The sequence below is a fragment of the Phacochoerus africanus genome, chromosome 1 (assembly GCF_016906955.1).
Source record: "Phacochoerus africanus isolate WHEZ1 chromosome 1, ROS_Pafr_v1, whole genome shotgun sequence".
Classification (NCBI taxonomy): domain Eukaryota; kingdom Metazoa; phylum Chordata; class Mammalia; order Artiodactyla; family Suidae; genus Phacochoerus; species Phacochoerus africanus.
Genome location: NC_062544.1, coordinates 220,117,205 through 220,133,981, shown reverse-complemented (window position 1 = coordinate 220,133,981; position 16,777 = coordinate 220,117,205).

The window sequence follows — 16,777 nt, the reverse complement described above, 5'->3', positions numbered from 1 at the left end:
TTCTCAAATATTCCTCACTGTTTTCACCCACAGATAACTGTGTTTCAGCCTCTGTCTCAATATACCACGTCTCCACCTCCCAGAGTGCACTTGGTAAATCCCTTTTTGAACTTGCCTTTCTCCAATAAGTGCTACCCTCCCTTTGCCTCAGAACCTCCCTTGATTTTCTTCCTTCCTCTGTCTTGTGTCCTTTTCTACATGATCATCATTTTGGGAACAAACCTCTTGAGCCTACCTCCTGTGATGGATGTGGGTGGTTTTCATTTTTTCTCCTATAGTTTGTGCTTCTCTCCTACTCTCCATCCATGTGATTCAGCTGCAGTTGGTGCCAGTCATAGTGATTGATTCAGAGAGGAGCATCTGATCCAGACCAGATAATGAGATTACTTCAGAATTTTTGTTGAAATGAGAAAAAGGCACTGTCATTTTCTATGTGGGTTACTAAACTGGTAGAGCATATCTGGTAGCTACTTGGAACATTCTGTGTCACCATTTGAGGACAACCGGCCTGAAAATGAAACCAACACAGAGAAAGGCAAACACTAGAGATAGAGACAGATTTCCAACCATAGCACTTGAGCACCTCAACCTTGCCATACTTGAAGCCATTTTTACCCTTGCAATTAATTTCTGTTATGTGAGCCAATACACTTTACTCTTAGGCCAATTTGAGTTGGGTTTATATCCTTTGCAATTAAAAGTATTGATTTATTCGACAATGCCTATCAACCCACTGATTTCTCCACTTCATCTTCACTCTGGGCCCCATTCAGTTGGAGGCAAAATCTCACCTATATCCTAACCACCCTTAACTCTTTCCACTGACCCACGTCTCTGTTATAATCCCATATGTACATTTATCTAGGCCTTTGTAGTCCAAAAGAGGCTTTCCTATCATTTGATTCACAAAAAGTTGTGAGAAAGGTGGAGGAGGCACGATTATCCCCTTTCTTCAGCCGAGGAGACAAGTTGGAAGAAGTTTATGATGGTTCGCTCATATATTATTTATAGTCACTCTTGGGACTCACACAAGTTTCCTGACTACTGATCTACAAGTGTTTCTTCTCTAATATATTGCCTCCCCTGGGTAGAAACATGGCTCTAATGTAAAGTCACATTCTCTTGTCCCGTGGAGACGTCTTTCTCTAACACCTAAGGACCCAATGGGGCAAAAGGCCTCATCTTTGTGTCAGTGTCTCATATTGGCTTCCCTCTGTTTTCTGTCATTTTGATTTCATCTCATCTGTATGTATCAACTGTCATGAGTTGTTATAGGATACATCTCAAGGGCCTAACCTGGTTTAAGAATATGACTGGTTCTGAGTTATATTTGACTCTGGCCCCACTGCTCATTTGAGAACTCCTTGACTTCTTCAGCTCATTAACAAACCAAGACCTCTCACAAAGTCCCTCAAATCATTCACCATCCCTCCATACCTTCCTGATATGCTTTTTATGCTCCCATACCTGGCTGGGGAGTGTAGCAGCAAAGATGCTGACTCATGCACTGGCCCTACTACCTATTTCATCTGGGCCCTTCCTGCTGTGCAGATCTCTAGATGGCTACAATGCTACAGTGTTTTCTTTTCTCTCCCTCAACTTTCGCCAGTCTGTTCTTGATCTTGCCTTCTCCATTTCTTTGATGTATGAGATCATTTGCCTTCATATAATTTCTATAATAAAAATTATTGGTAACCTATTTAAGCATCTATTGCTCCCTTCCTAATAGCACCTAATGTTTGCTAAAAATCCCCTTCCCAAGGAAGTACATGTGCTTCAGGAAAAGCTAACTTGATAGTCATCTGTATAGTCAGTCCTGATTGTAGGAAAATTATATGAGTAATTGTAGTAGTGACTGTGCCTATTCACAAATATTCTAGTTCTAGATACATAGTAGGATTGTATTTCCTATCTTGAAGGTAAGTGTGGCCACGTGACTTGCTTTGGCCAATACAAGGTCAGTTGAAGTGATGTATGTCATTTCCAGGCAGAAGCCTTTAAAGGCCAGTGTAAGGTTCACCAGTTCCTTTTCCCTCTGCTACAGTGATTGCTAAAGCATGTGTCAAGATGAAGCCTCCATCACCCTGGGTCCCAGAGGACTGTAATAGTAGAGCGCCCCCTGCCAACATACACTGGCATATAGTGAGAACTAGAAATAAATTTTTGCTACAATAAGCTGCTGCAATTTGTGAGTTGGCTGTTACTGCAGTGTAACAAGCCATTCTAACTAATATAGTAATCTCACCCTTTTAGCAGTGCCTGGGTTAGAAACCAAGTCTAAGCCAATTAGTCATGGCATTCCTTGGTCAAGGAATTGGTTGAGGAAAAGTCTGTGACTTACATGGTACACTGAAATGAGAAGGGAGATTTGCTGGTGCCTTCAGGAAAGAGTTTCCTCACTTTTAGGAGAGCTGCCAGAAGATACAGATTCTTTTTTCCTATGGATGTTATGTATGAATATGAATCCTGCAGTTACTACAGTCGTCTTGCTATCAGCCTGAGGATAAAGCCTATACAGAGGAAGAGTGGTACCAAAGAATCACAAAGAAATGGGGCCAGTCACTACCCTTTCCCTAGAATTTTTCAGTTGGATAAACCAGTAAGTCCCTTTTAATGTTTAAGCCATTCGAGTTGAGTTTGCTGTTACATATCTCCGAAAGTATCTTAACAGTTGGAACTTCCTTTCTTGGTTCTTATCTCTACCTCCCACTCATTTATCTAGTATCAGAGAAATAACAGCTAATGATACTCCATTTATAGAAGACTAAATATGTGTCTGGCACTTTGCTAAGTGCTTTCCAGACAAATTCTCATTTCATTTCAGGGTAGAAAATATAAGTGTGAGCTCCTTTCTTCTTCATATCTGTTTCCCCCACAATGGTGATTCATACAAAGTAGATGCTCACCAAATATTGAATAACTGAACAAATATAAATTGAGCTTTACTCTTAGAGAACTCATAGTATTATTGACTATCCAATCTCACAAACCTGAAAGATTGAGAAAAATGCAAGACATTACAAGCTGTTAGTTTCTAAACAGGAGTTCCAACAGGCACATTACTACAGTAAAGGCTAAGAAGAAAAATATCATTATTGCCTGAAGGTTGAGAGGGAAAACCTTTGGAGAGTCAGATTTGATCTTTTTTTGGGGGGGAGCAATGATCAGATATGGATAAACACAGCGAGTGGGAGGGTGGATATTACTTAGAGTTAGGGCAATAAGAAACAATGGCATGGTGCCAAGAAGGGAAATGGTGTACTGAAGAACATTCAATACATCCCATTTAGATGCTCAATAAATGTTAGGTTTTTTTTTTTTTCATTTCTCTCATCATGAGACAATAGCCATTTTCCCTTGAAATGTTTGATGTAGGCTTGATATAAAAGGTGTTACAGTCACCACCCTGACCAGTTAGCTCCTTAGTGCTCAAACCCCTTGCACAGAGTAGGCATAGATGTTTGTAAAATCACATCAATACACTATTTCTCCCTAGAGAAAGTAGTTTCTGAGGGCTTTTCTGTCGACCATTCTACTTCTTCCTGGCTCTAACTCAATGCCGGGCACACACAATTGCACATGAGGCCCTTAGTTAAATACTTGATTGAATTGATTCATATTATTTGCCTTGGGAAGAAGTTATTTACCTAGTGAGCCTGGTTTTTCAGTACATCAACACTTCATCAAACCTCTGTCAGATCAGATTCTCAATAGGGTATCTTAAATACATGCTATTAAAATACCTAAATAGAAGTCCCATCTGTTAGAATAGACTGAGCCTGATGAATCAGCCAGAGGTGGGAGGCTGATCCAGCCAGACATGAACTGATCTTGTGGAGAAGAGGCAGCTCTCTCTCCCTTTGCCACACAAAGTGCTCACACCAGAAGGTACTGATTTACAAAGAGAAACCAGTTAGCAAAATATGAGGACTGGAGCATGCCACAGGTCAGTATCTGTGGGCTCATCAACAGAGGTCTGACTGGAGCCCCTGAACCCTGCTGCAGGTCTTGTGGAAAAGCATGTCAGAGCAGGAGAAAGAGGGGCCCAGGGACTTGCCCCTTTCAAAATTCCTGTGCCTCTGGAATTTAGATTTTGTTTTCATGCAATTGTAAAAAGTATTTTAAAAAGCAGATTTATTTTGGGAACTGTCACTGGTGAAGTCATCAAGGACGTAAAGACCTAAAATAAAGTACAGTGATGGAAGAGTGTTGAGGAAGCTGCACCCTTTTTTATTCTCCAAGGAGGATTTTGCACAAACACCCATCCCTGATGAGATGTCGTTAAGCTCTCCCTATTTCCAAATGGGCTTGGCTGCCAGAATCTTTATCACAGTCAGCTTCTCAATTACCACAATCTCTCCTTTCCCCCCTCCCTTTAGATACCTGAGGCATGGATTATGCTCTTTGGTGCTGCATTAAAGAAGGGAAAAGATTTGGAGGTGACTCTTCATTGCACCATTATATCTGTTTAAAAATTTTCTTTCTGAAACTCAACTTCTCTTCATAGCCCTTAGCACAATAGTTACTCAATAAATAGTCTACTGAATTAAACAGAATCATTCCTCAGTTCTCTTGGCTAAAAAGAAAGAAAACTTTGATATACTTCATTATTATCATCACTGATCCAATTCCTCTTCTGCTCTGCTGTCAACTTGTCCCTCCATACCCATGTCCTTAACCCAGTCCCCTGTACACACACACATCTACAGCCCTGCTCTATCCCATTCAGGTGATTCTATTGCTTCTTTAGGTTTTGTTTAATTTTCTTTATTAAATTAGAGGAGAAGTAAAAAGAATAAAAATATATGGATTCTGGTCCTAACTTGGCCCTTTACTTTGGATTGTGGATAAGTGACTATGTTCTCGGACTCCATCTCTGAAATAATAACGATCATAATAATAATACTAATGGTAATGCATGCCTTGACTTACCCCCCAGGTTGGTACAAATGTCATATGAAAGCCCTTTGAGAACAGAAAAATATTTCAAATGACTTCCTATTATAAGAACCTAACCCCTCCGAGTGCATGTACCCAATCAAGCATCTGTAGTATCAGGAAAATCTTCCCTAGTGCGTTTCCCTGGGAAATGGGCTCCTTCTCACCCCCCTTCCCCAGGAGAGGCTAACTGGCTGGCTTCCTGGGGCCTGAATGGGATGCTTTTATTCTGATGAATTCACTGGGTCCCAGGGTCAGGCCCTCAGCTTTGCAGCATCAGAACTCAATTTTGGCAGAGCCTCTGAGTTGGTCAGACTCAAGGATGCTGACTCATACTAACTCACAAGAGACTGCTATATAACCAGAATGCCAGTTTATTAATTTACAATGGGAAACATTTGGCCTGATCCACACCTTTGCTCCCTAGAGACCAGGTGCAAGGGAAGAGAGATCATCAGAAGGTTGCTCAGTGAGCAAGGAACTTTGATAAGCTTTGCTCATCTGGCTTACCTATCTCCTCATAAGGAATCCACCCTCCAGATGGTCTGAATGTTTCTGGCACCCTGGGAGGGTACTCAATTCTAGAATTTTGCTTACATGAGCCAAGTGTGCCCTTTCCCCTACATTCCCTTTACTGACCAACCCTCTTATGACCTACACACATTGCTTTTTATATATGTTCATCGTTTTCAGGCCTCTTTCAGTGGAACTGTGGTTCCCAAAGCCAGTCTGCTGGCCAGGCTGGGGCTAATTGCCGCAAAAGCACCAGGAGGATTTACAAAGAAAGACTTCTGGCTCTACTAGAAATTCTAATTTATTGGGTCTGTGGAAGGGTTTAGGACTCTGAATGTTTATAGGGCTCCTAAGTGACTGCTCTTTAGCCAGGTTGGGGAACCACTGATATAAAAGTCTTATTTGGATAAGAATCTGTACTTTCCCTTTAAGATGACTTTGCATATTCTGATCTGATCCATTATGAATTGATTTTATGGATTAACTCTCAGAACAAAACATTATTTCCTAGTTCTCAAGGTCCAATCACTGTTGCATCCTTGAACCAACCTTCCTCCCTTCCTTCCTTTCTGCCTTCCTACCTTCTTACCTTCTTGCCTTCTGGCCTTCCATAAATATTTATAAATACCCAGTGCCCAAGGAAGCCTACCAAAAGAAGACTGTGGCAATCAACACTTCAAGTGCCAAAAGCAAAGGCTGCTTTTAGGTGATAATAGAATTTAAGGATTAGGATATAAAATCCCAGTGCATAGACAACTCTAAGGCCAGCCGATAAAACCAAGGCCTGTCACTAAACATTCTAGAGACAATTTCCCTGTGGTTAAGTAACCCTGGATCTTGGTGTATTTCCTGAGCTGGTGTCCTCTAGGTAACAAACTTGGGCCCACAAGCGGCCTTGATGGAAACTCCAAGTACCATGTCCTCATCCCACCCATGGCAAAGACAATAGGTCACTGTCTTTCTTCTCAAATGTGGTTCTTATCTCACTAGCACCTGGCAGTGGCTTGCTTCTAGCAGAGCATCATATCACAGAAATGAAGTGAGCATCATCTAAGGAGGGGTGCCAACATGTGATGGACATCTCAATATACCAGGCATTGTGTCCCCGTACTTAATATGCCTTTTGTACCACAAAAGCTGCTGATAGGGGTTAATATCCTAAACTTCCGATGAAGAAATTGAAGCTCAAAGGTCACTAAAGGTCATTCAAGCAGTAAGTGGTGGAACTGGGATTTGAACCCAAGCCTTTTCAGTTCCAAATTCTATGCCCTTTTCCCATGGTGCCATGCTGCTTAGTAGACAGAGGGGTTTAAAGTAGGAGGGTTTTGTTTGCTTGTTTGTTTTTTTTTATTTTTTTTCTGTTTTTTTAGGGCCACACCCACGGCATATTGTGGTTCCCAGGCTAGGGGTTGAAGCAGAACTGTAGCCGCTGGCCTACACCACAGCCAGCAACGCAGGGTGCGGGGTCCGAGCCACATCTGTGACCTACACCACAGCTCATGGCAAAGCCAGATCCTTAACCCACTGAGCGAGGTCAGGGATTGAACCTATGCCCTCATGGATGCTACTCAGATTCGTTTATGCTGAGCCATGATGGGAACTCCTAAAGTAGGAGTTTTGAGCTTAAGATTCATTGTGCCATAGATAATAGTTAAAACTTCTTGCTACATAATAATTGATATATGCATATCAATTTATATATAAATATATATATATATTAGCATTCAAATCTGCATTTGTTTATGCGGCAAATTCTGATTTCTTTCTGCTATAACTGGGAACAGAATTGGGAGTCAGGATAGCTGATTTGCAGTCCTGGCTCAGCCATTCACTCACTTTGCCTTGAGAAATTCCTGTTTTTCTACTTAGGCCTCAATTTATCTTCCGCAAAAAGAATGGTCAGACTAGGTCTCTAATATGCTAAGATTCTAAACATCTGGTGAAAACGTTACCATGTTAATTGTTTTCAAACAGAGCATGGCCATTAAATACTACAAAAAAGAAAGGTGAACATATATGCTAAACTATTTTATTTTTGTTTGTTTTAAATTTATTTTATTGATGTATAGTTGACCTATGGTTGACATATAGTTGACTTACTGTGTTGGTTTCTGCTGTGCAGCAAAGTTATTCAGTTATACATATTTTTTTCATATTCTTTTACACTATGGTTTATTATTGTATATTAAATATAGTTCCCTATGTTATATTGTAGGCTCTTGTTGTTTATTCATTCTATATGTTAACACCTGGCATCTGCTAATCCCAAACTCCCAATAAATCACTCCCCTACCCCCAGCAACCACAAGTCTATTCTCTATCTCTGTGAATCTGTTTGGTTCATGGATAAATTTGTTTATATCATATTTTAAATTCCACATATAAGTGATATATGATATTTCTGACTTACTTCATTTAGCATGAGAATCTCTAGTTGCATCCATGTTGTTGCTTTATGGCTGACTGGTATTCCATTGTGTATATTCCTAAGTATTTATGATGCAATTTTATACCACATCTATTCCTAAGTATTTATGATGCAATTTTATTTTATTTTATTTTATTTTTTTGTCTTTTTGCCATTTCTTGGGCCACTCCCACGGCATATGGAGGTTCCCAGGCTAGGGGTCGAATCGGAGCTGTAGCCACTGGCCGACGCCAGAGCCACAGCAACGTGGGATCTGAGCCACGTCTGCAACCTACACCACAGCTCATGGCAAAGCTGGATCGTTAACCCACTGAGCAAGGGCAGGGATCGAACCCGCAACCTCATGGTTCCTAGTCAGATTCGTTAACCACTGAGCCATGATGGGAACTCCCTGATGCAATTTTAAAAGGACTGTTTTTTACATTGTCTTTCTGATATTTCACTGTTAGTGTAAAGAAATCCAACTGCTTTCTGTATGTTAATCTTACATCCTACTACCTTGTTGAATTCACTTATCAGTTCTAAGAGTTTTTGTGTGGAGTCTTCAGGGTTTTCTATATATAGTATCATGTCATCTGTAGACGATGACAATTTTACTTCTTTTCTTCAAATTCTTCAAACTTTTATGTCTTTTCCTTGTCTGATTGCTATAGCTAGGACTTCCTGTACTGTACTGAATAGAAGTGGTGAAAGTAGGCATCCTTATCTTGTTCCAGATTTTATCAGGAGGGCTTTCAGCTTTTTACCTTTGAATATATTGGCTGTGGGTTTGTCATAAATAGCTTTTATTATGTTGAGATATGTTCTCTCTATACTCACTTTGATGAGAGTTTTGTTTTTGTTTTTTTGACACTACCTGTGATATATGAAAGTTCCTGGGCCAGGGATTGAATCCTGCAGCATCTCCAGACTCTTAACCCACTTCACCAGGGCAGGGGTCAAACACTCGCCTCAGCAGCACTCCAGGTACCCGCAAAGACAATGCTGTATCCTTAACCTACTGCAACACAGTGGGAACTCCTGATGAGAGTTTTTATCATGAATGGATTTTGGATTTTACTAAATGATTTCCAACTTAGTCCTGGTAAATGATCTTTTTTACATGTTGTCAGACTTGGTTTGCTAATATTTTGTTGAGAATTTTTGCATCTATATTCATCAAAGATATTGGCCTGTAATTTTCTTTCTTTCTTTTTCTTTTTAAGGCTGCATCCGTGGTATGTGGAAGTTCCCAGGCCAGGGACTGAATCTGAGCTGTGGCTGTGACTCAAGCTGCTGTGGCAATATTGGATCCTTTAACCCATTGTGCTAGTCTGGGTGTTGAACCCACACCTCTGCCAACCCAAGTCACTGCAAGCAGATTCTTAACCCACTATGTCATGGCTAGAACTCCTGTAATTTTCTTTTTTGATAGCGTCTTTGTCTGATTTTGGTACTAGAATGACGGTGGCTTCATAGAATGTCTTTGGAAGTGTTTCCTCCTCTTCAATCTTTTGAAAAAGTTTGAGAAGAATCAGTATAAGTTCTCTGTATGTTTGATAGAATTTGCCCTAGTATGTGGTCAATCATAGATAATGTTCCATATACACTAGAAAAGAATATGTACTCTGGTTTGGAGGGGATGCAATTCCCTGAAAATGCCAATTAAGTCTAAGAGTTCTATTTTATTATTTAGGATCTCTTTAGCCTTATCGATTAAAGTGAGTGAGGTGTTAAAGTCTCCTACTATTATTGTATTCCCATCAGTTTCTCTGTGTCTGTTAGTATTCGTTTTAGGTATTTGGATGCTCCTATATTGGGTGTGTACGTGTTGATGAGTGTAATATCCTCTTCTTGTACTGATTCTGTTATCATTATATAGTTTCCTTATATATCTTTCTTTATGGCATTTGTTTTGGGTGTGTAGCCTTTGTTTCAAAGTCTGTTTTGTTTGTTATGAGTATTGCACACTTGAAAAGAGTATGTATTCTGGTTTTGGGGGGATGAAATTTTCTGAAAATATTAGCTAATACTTTCTTGTCATTTCCATTTACAGGAAATATCTTTTTCCATCCACTCATTTTCAATCTATGTGTGTCCTTTGCCCTAAGGTGGGTCTCTTGTGGACATAATATTTATGCTCTTGTTTTTTTATCCAATCTGCCACTCTATGTCTTTTGATTGGAGCATTTAGTCCATTGACATTTAAGGTAATTATCAATAGATATGTATTGCCATTTTAAACCTTGCTTTGCAGTTGATTTTGTATTTTTTCTTTGTTCTTTTCTTTTTCTTTCTTCTTTTCCTTCTGTGGTTTGATGATTTTATTCTGTACTATGCTTGTGTTCTCTTCTTTTTGGTTTTTGTGACTCTGTTGTCTGTTTTTGATTTGTGGTTATCCCATTTTTCATGTATATTAATGCCTTCTTATATCAACCTTCTTTAGACTGGTAGTCATATAGGCTCAAACAAAAAAAAAGCAAATTTTCTTACTCTTCTCCACCACATTTTATGATTTTTATGTCCTCTTAGAAAACTATTTAAAAATAGTATAATTATTAAGAACTATATAGATGCCAGGGTATTAACTAGTTTACAGAATTTTAATTCTTATCATATCAACTCTGTTCTTATTTATCCATCTCTGAGGAACAAGAGATAAGTAATTTGCCCAGGATCACATGGGCAACAGGTAGAGAAGCCAATACTTAAATCTAGGACTGATTCTAAGGCCAACTCCCAAATATGGTCCTATCCTCTATCTGCTTGTTTTACAGCTCCTGCTCTGATGACTGTGTTGGACATTTCTTAAATTCCATTTGAGATTTCCTGACCTTGAAATATGAGGAAAGAGTACCCCAAATCAACCTACATAAGGCAATTTCCTAGACACTTTTGTTATTATTATCTCCCTTTGGGAGGGGATCTATAAAAGTCAGATTGAATACATTTGGGTTCAGAGAGAATGTTTTCATTTCAACTGTATGAGAGAAAACATTATACTGGTCATCAGACATTGGCCATGAAATTGTTTCTATTTGTTCATTTTATTAGTATGCTTTGTTTTCCTAATATTAAGCTCATAAAATTTAGCCCCAGTTCCTCTGACTGGGTCTAAATAAGAGGAAATATATCAATGAGGGGAAAACTTTTCTGTCAAGCACTGATCCTGTGGAGGTGAAGGAAAGTGGAGGAAGAGATGGCTACTAGCAGAAAGATTGAGAACTATCAAAGGGCTGAGCCTTGTATAGACTGTGGCTGCTGCATCTGACTTCCATCCTCTTTTTTTTTTTTTTTTCCTGTCTTTTTTTTTTGCCATTTCTTGAGCCGCTCTCATGGCACATGGAGGCTCTCAGGCTAGGGGTTGAATCAGTGCCATAGCTGCCGGCCTACGCCAGAGCCACAGCAACATGGTCCGAGCTGCATCTGCAACCCACACCACAGCTCACAGCAACGCCAGATCCTCAACCCACTGAGCAAGGCCAGAGATTGAACCCGCAACCTCATGGTTCCTAGTCAGATTCATTAACCACTGAGCCATGACAGGAACTCCAACTTCCATCCTCTTCAAATGATACCTTAATACCAACTTGTAAAATTTGGTTGTGATGATTGTTGTACACCTATAAATGTAATAAAATTCATTAATTAATTTTAAAAAAACCAACTTGTTGCCTCTGACCTTCCTAGAAAGGAAAGTTGGATGGCTAGGCAGAGCAATGGTTTAGAAAGAGCTATAAACTATTGTCAGCATCCTCCACCCCCAAGGGTTGATGCCTGAGTCAGATCACAAAAGTGTCCTGTTCTGGGACCAGGGGTGGAAGAATAGGGAGGAAGATGAAGGTAGTGTCACTACTTCTTTCCATTATCTTCCTTGTGTGAAAGAGCTTCTTTTTCTTCTTTGTGTGCTTTGTATTACATGTCATGAAGGTGGGTTGGAGAAAATTGAAAGAGGCTGTCTATAAATTGCTCAAGCTAATTTAGAAGTCATTCTGCAATATGTACCCAAGCCTACACTTTCAATAATGTCAGAAAAGTTTGCTTTATTTTTGTAGTGCAGCAATAGGTTATGGCATTTTTACTAAACCTACAAGTTGCACAAAGCTGGAAAGTACAAAGCTAAATCAGAATGCAGAATTGTCTAGACAGTTGTCTAACTCAATAAGATAAAATGTATCAGAAATAATTGCAGAATTCTATATTTAGGGTAAAAAAGAAAACCGGGTATTCAGGAGGGAGGAAATTACCCGAATAGTGTTTATTCACATGAAAGAACTGGGAAATTTAATTAACCACAAGTCGAATATTTGCCAACACTATGATGTGTCTGCTGAAAACAAAAACAAAAACAAAAACAAAAACAAAAACAAAAACAAAAAAACAAACCCATCCAATCTTTGCATGAAGGGAAGTAAAGTGGAAATGACAGGTAGCCCTAGTCCTGCTGCAGTGGGCTGTGGTCAGACCACACTGAAGTACTGGGTTCTGTGGTAGGTACCACAATTCTTGGGGAATATTAACCAACTAGGACAAACTGAATAGGATTGTAAGAGTCAGGAAGTCAGAGTTATTTGATAGAAATGGCTACATTTAGCCTGGAGAAGAAAAATCTCAACCAAAGGAACAGTAGATCATTGTCTGCGAATATTTCAAAGGCTTTTATGTGACAGGCAGAATAAATTTGTTCTTCCCTGTCAAGATGTAGCACTAGACCAAGGAGTAGAAGCCAAAAAAGCAGATTTTGGTTCAGCATAAAGCCATTCAACAGCTGAGCCACTGTTCTAGAGGGAGGGAGCTCCTGGATTCTCAAATTAATATGGCTAAGGCTACCTAGGAGGAGAACTTTACACTGGGCAGTGGCAAGGTGAGAAGTAAGAAAGTATCATTTGTTTGATTTATATTCCCTACACAAAAGGACAGACCATTTTCTCTGTTTTTTCCCAATTGGATTCACTTCTCTAATTTCATATTTTTTCTTGGACCTTGATTTGGGAGCCAGTGACATTTGCTGGAGATCCAGACTTGAGGATGCAAGCCCCATGACCTTCTGAGCAGGTACCAACACTTTGGAAAATCTGAGTCCCTTAGGAATTCCCCCCACAGTGAAAATTAATCTCTTGTGTTCATCCATTAGCTTAATAACAGGAAGATTCTCTTTTCTTTTTGAGCATGTATTAGGCAATTATTATTTCTGCTGGATAAATATTTTTATTGTTTAATATATTGTACTTTTATTTCCTTGAATTTCATTTGGTAATTCTTGGACATTTCCCCCCCTGCTTTTAAAAGTGATGAACATAACTTCGATAATATAATAAATTTATTACATGAAGGGAAAAAAAAGATGAACAGAAGTTTATGCTTTGAGGCTTGACTGTGTAGTTAAAATGATACCAGGAGTCCTCTTACCTGAAAAGAATATCCATTCAGCCCCCAAAGAGATTGATTGACCACTATGCCCCCTTTGTCCTTTACCTCACAGCTATCCCACTAAGAAAAGCAGACAGTCTCATTCTTAAAATCCTTGATCCAAGAGCCTAGGAGACTTATAGCCCAGATTTCTTTTAAGGAGAACACAAGTTTGGCTTCAAAATATCTTGGAATAAAATAACAACAAGAACAATAATATTTTCATAGTACTTACTATGTGCCAGCACTGTTTAAGCATTTAATCTTCACAATAACCCCATAGCAATGCTATTATTATTATTATTATTATTATTATTATTATTATTATTATTATTATTTGATTATAGGGCTGCACCCACAGCATATGGAAGTTCCCATGCTAGGGGTCAAATCAGAGCTACAGCTGCAGGCCTATACCACAGCCACAGCAACTCAGGGTCCAAGCCACAGCTGTGATCTACACCACAGCTCAGGGCAACACCAGATCCCCAACTCACTGAGCGAGGCCAGGAATCGAACCACATCCTCATGGATACTAGTTGGATTCCTTTCCACTGTGTTACAATGGGAACTCCCAGCAGTGCTATTTTGTGGATGGAGAAAATATGGCATGGAGAAATTCTGTAACTTGCCCAGGGTCACAGAGGAAGCATGAGAGGAAGCTCATGAGTTCTGACTCCCAAATCCAGACTCTTAACCACCATGCTATATATACCACCATGCCATATATCCTCTCATTTTAGAACAGTACAATTCCTTAAGATAAATACATGACTAAATTTCTAGTCTCAACATCTTATAATCCTTTTTTTTTAATGTGTACTTTTTACTATAAAAAAAATATTATAGTGGCTAAGACTCCCAACTTTAATGTCAACTAGACTTGGACTCAGATGCAGGCTACTCACTAAGTTACTTAATTTCTTTAGTTTCCTTATATGTAAACCCATAGATTTTTTAAAAAGAGGATTAAGGGAGAGAAAATATGTAATGTGCTTAGTGGAGTGCCTGGCCCAGAGTCAGTACTCAGGAAATGTCAGCATTCATTAATATGTATTATAATCAAAGAAAATATGGGAGGACTGAAAGTAGAAAGAAGAAAAAAAAATAAACCACCCAGAATTCTACCACCTGAACTGACTTTGAGCTATTTTTGTTTTGTCTTTTATGTCTAAGAGGAAATTCATGTTCTGTTGTCTGTAATTCTGAAAGGAGGTCTTGATAGCAAGAATATTGTTTGTCAAGTCATGATGGGATGGGTGGTGGGGAGAAAATTTGTAGGTAGAAATTGGGGTGTATGTGTGTGCAGAATTCTCTGCATAACACAGAAGGTCAATGAGATTCCCTGGGGGAGAAATAACTTAATTTCTGGATTAAATCTTCTGAGCAATTCCTTTTTTTTTTTTTTTTTTTGGTCTTTTTTAGGGCTGTACCTGCAACATATGGAGGTTCCCAGGCTAGGGGTCTAATCAGAGCTACAGCTGCCGGCCTACACCACAGCCATAGCAATGCGGGATCTGAGCTGCATCTGTAACCTACACCATAGGTCAGAGCAATGCCAGATCCTTAACCCACTGAGTGAGGCCAGGGACTGAACCCACATCTTCATGTACATTAGTCAGTTTCACTAACCGCTGAGCCATGAGGGAATTCCCGAGCAATCCCTATTAAAGACAGAGAAGGAAGCCATTAAGGGCCCAAGTTTTAGAACTGCTCCTGTCAGAATGGACTACTTTTGTGATGTCTTTTTTTTTTTTTTTTAAAGTGTTAAAGTGTTATTTAAATTTTTTTTTTTATTTTAGTTGATTTACAATGAACCTATCTACAGAAAAGAAGCAAACTCATGGACATGCAAAATAGGCTTGTGGTTGTCGGGGGGAGGGGGAGGAAGTGGGATGGACTGGGAGTTTGGGGTTAGTAGATGCAAACTATTGCATTTGGAGTGGAGAAGCAATGAGACCCTGCTGTATAGCACAGGGAACTATATCTGATCACTTGTGATGGAACATGATGGAGGATAATGTGAGAAAAAGAGTGCATATGGATATACGTATGACTGGATCAATTTGCTATACAGCAGAAATTGACAGAACTTTGTGATATCTTTATTGAGAAGTTCTCAACATGTTGAGAGTAATGACAAGCCTCTGAGAGTCAAACTTTAGACACTTGTGCCGTGAGACGTTTCTCCAAACTTCTGTCTTTTCCATCCATTCTTCTATGAGCCATTCCTCCCAGGGCCAGCCAAGGAAGTCTCTCCTGTGTTTCTCTAACTTAAGTTGGGCTCTTATACAAGTGAGAGCACACATGAACCAAGTAAAATCACATTAGTCAATAGTTCTGTGAATGCTTTATTAGTAGGAAATCTGGACCAGGAAGATTGCTTCCCTGAGGGTTTGGGTTAAGGAGAGCCACAAGAATCCAAGGAGAAAATGCTTGACCAAAGTAATTTATAGTTGCAAGCTAATGTTGCTGAGTGATAGTTTAGGGGAGAATTATACTTACCACTAAAATCCAAGAGCCAGTGTTACTATTTAATAATTGACCTTCCCTTGCTTATTTTTATCTGCAAGTTGGATATTTTAGATTGGCTTAAAGTTATTACTTATCCATTAAGTAAATCTACACCTTAAAAATTTCATCTCCTATGTGTTGCTAGAATAACTCAATGAAAAGATGAAGGAATAAAAATAATACAGTGGAACAAGGGCCTCTCTATTTCTATGGCTAACCTTGGGGAAAATTTTTCCCTGAAAGTCTTCTTCATTAGCCACCTATGGACAGATTTTTCAGCTGGGTCTAATCAGCCATGATTACTTCTTGTTGGAACTATGGGAATGAGTTAATTTGATAAAGACTGTTAGGAAGGGGGAAAAAAACTGGAAATTGTAAATAAAATTTGAGCACATCTTAGATGATGTTCTTCAAAGAATATTACATGTAAATCTTCTGTTAAGTATTCAGTGGAAAGTTAGCCAGGCTGACCCCCATCAGGTGCACACACTGAATTGAGGAGGGGGTGGGAGTGAGGAGGAGTTTAGGAGAAGAAGCTTCCCAAGCAAAGCTTGACCTTTTCAGGAAATGCAATGGGAAACAGGACAAAGGTAAGAGGAAAAGAGCCCAGAGAATCCAAAAAGTCCAAAAGGTGAGCTGCGGCCTTGCCAAGGCACAGATTCAGGAGTGGGGGTGTGTAGAGAGAACTGGGAAATCCTAAGTAACCAAAGGATCCAGACTTAGAGGAACCATTAGAGCCTTCAAGGGAAGCTCTCTCTGAAAGCATTCAAGGTTGTTTGGCTCCTGTGTCAGTAATTTTTCTTTCTTTTTGGCTGCCCCATAGTACATGAAGATTCTGGGACAGGGATCAGAGCCGAGCCACAGTTGCAACCTAAGCCACAGCTGTGGCAAGGCCAGATCCTTAACCCACTGTTCCAGGCTGGGGTTCAAACCTGTCAGTGTTCCAGAGATGCTGCTGATCCCATTGTGCCACATCATGAACTCCCTGTGTCAGTA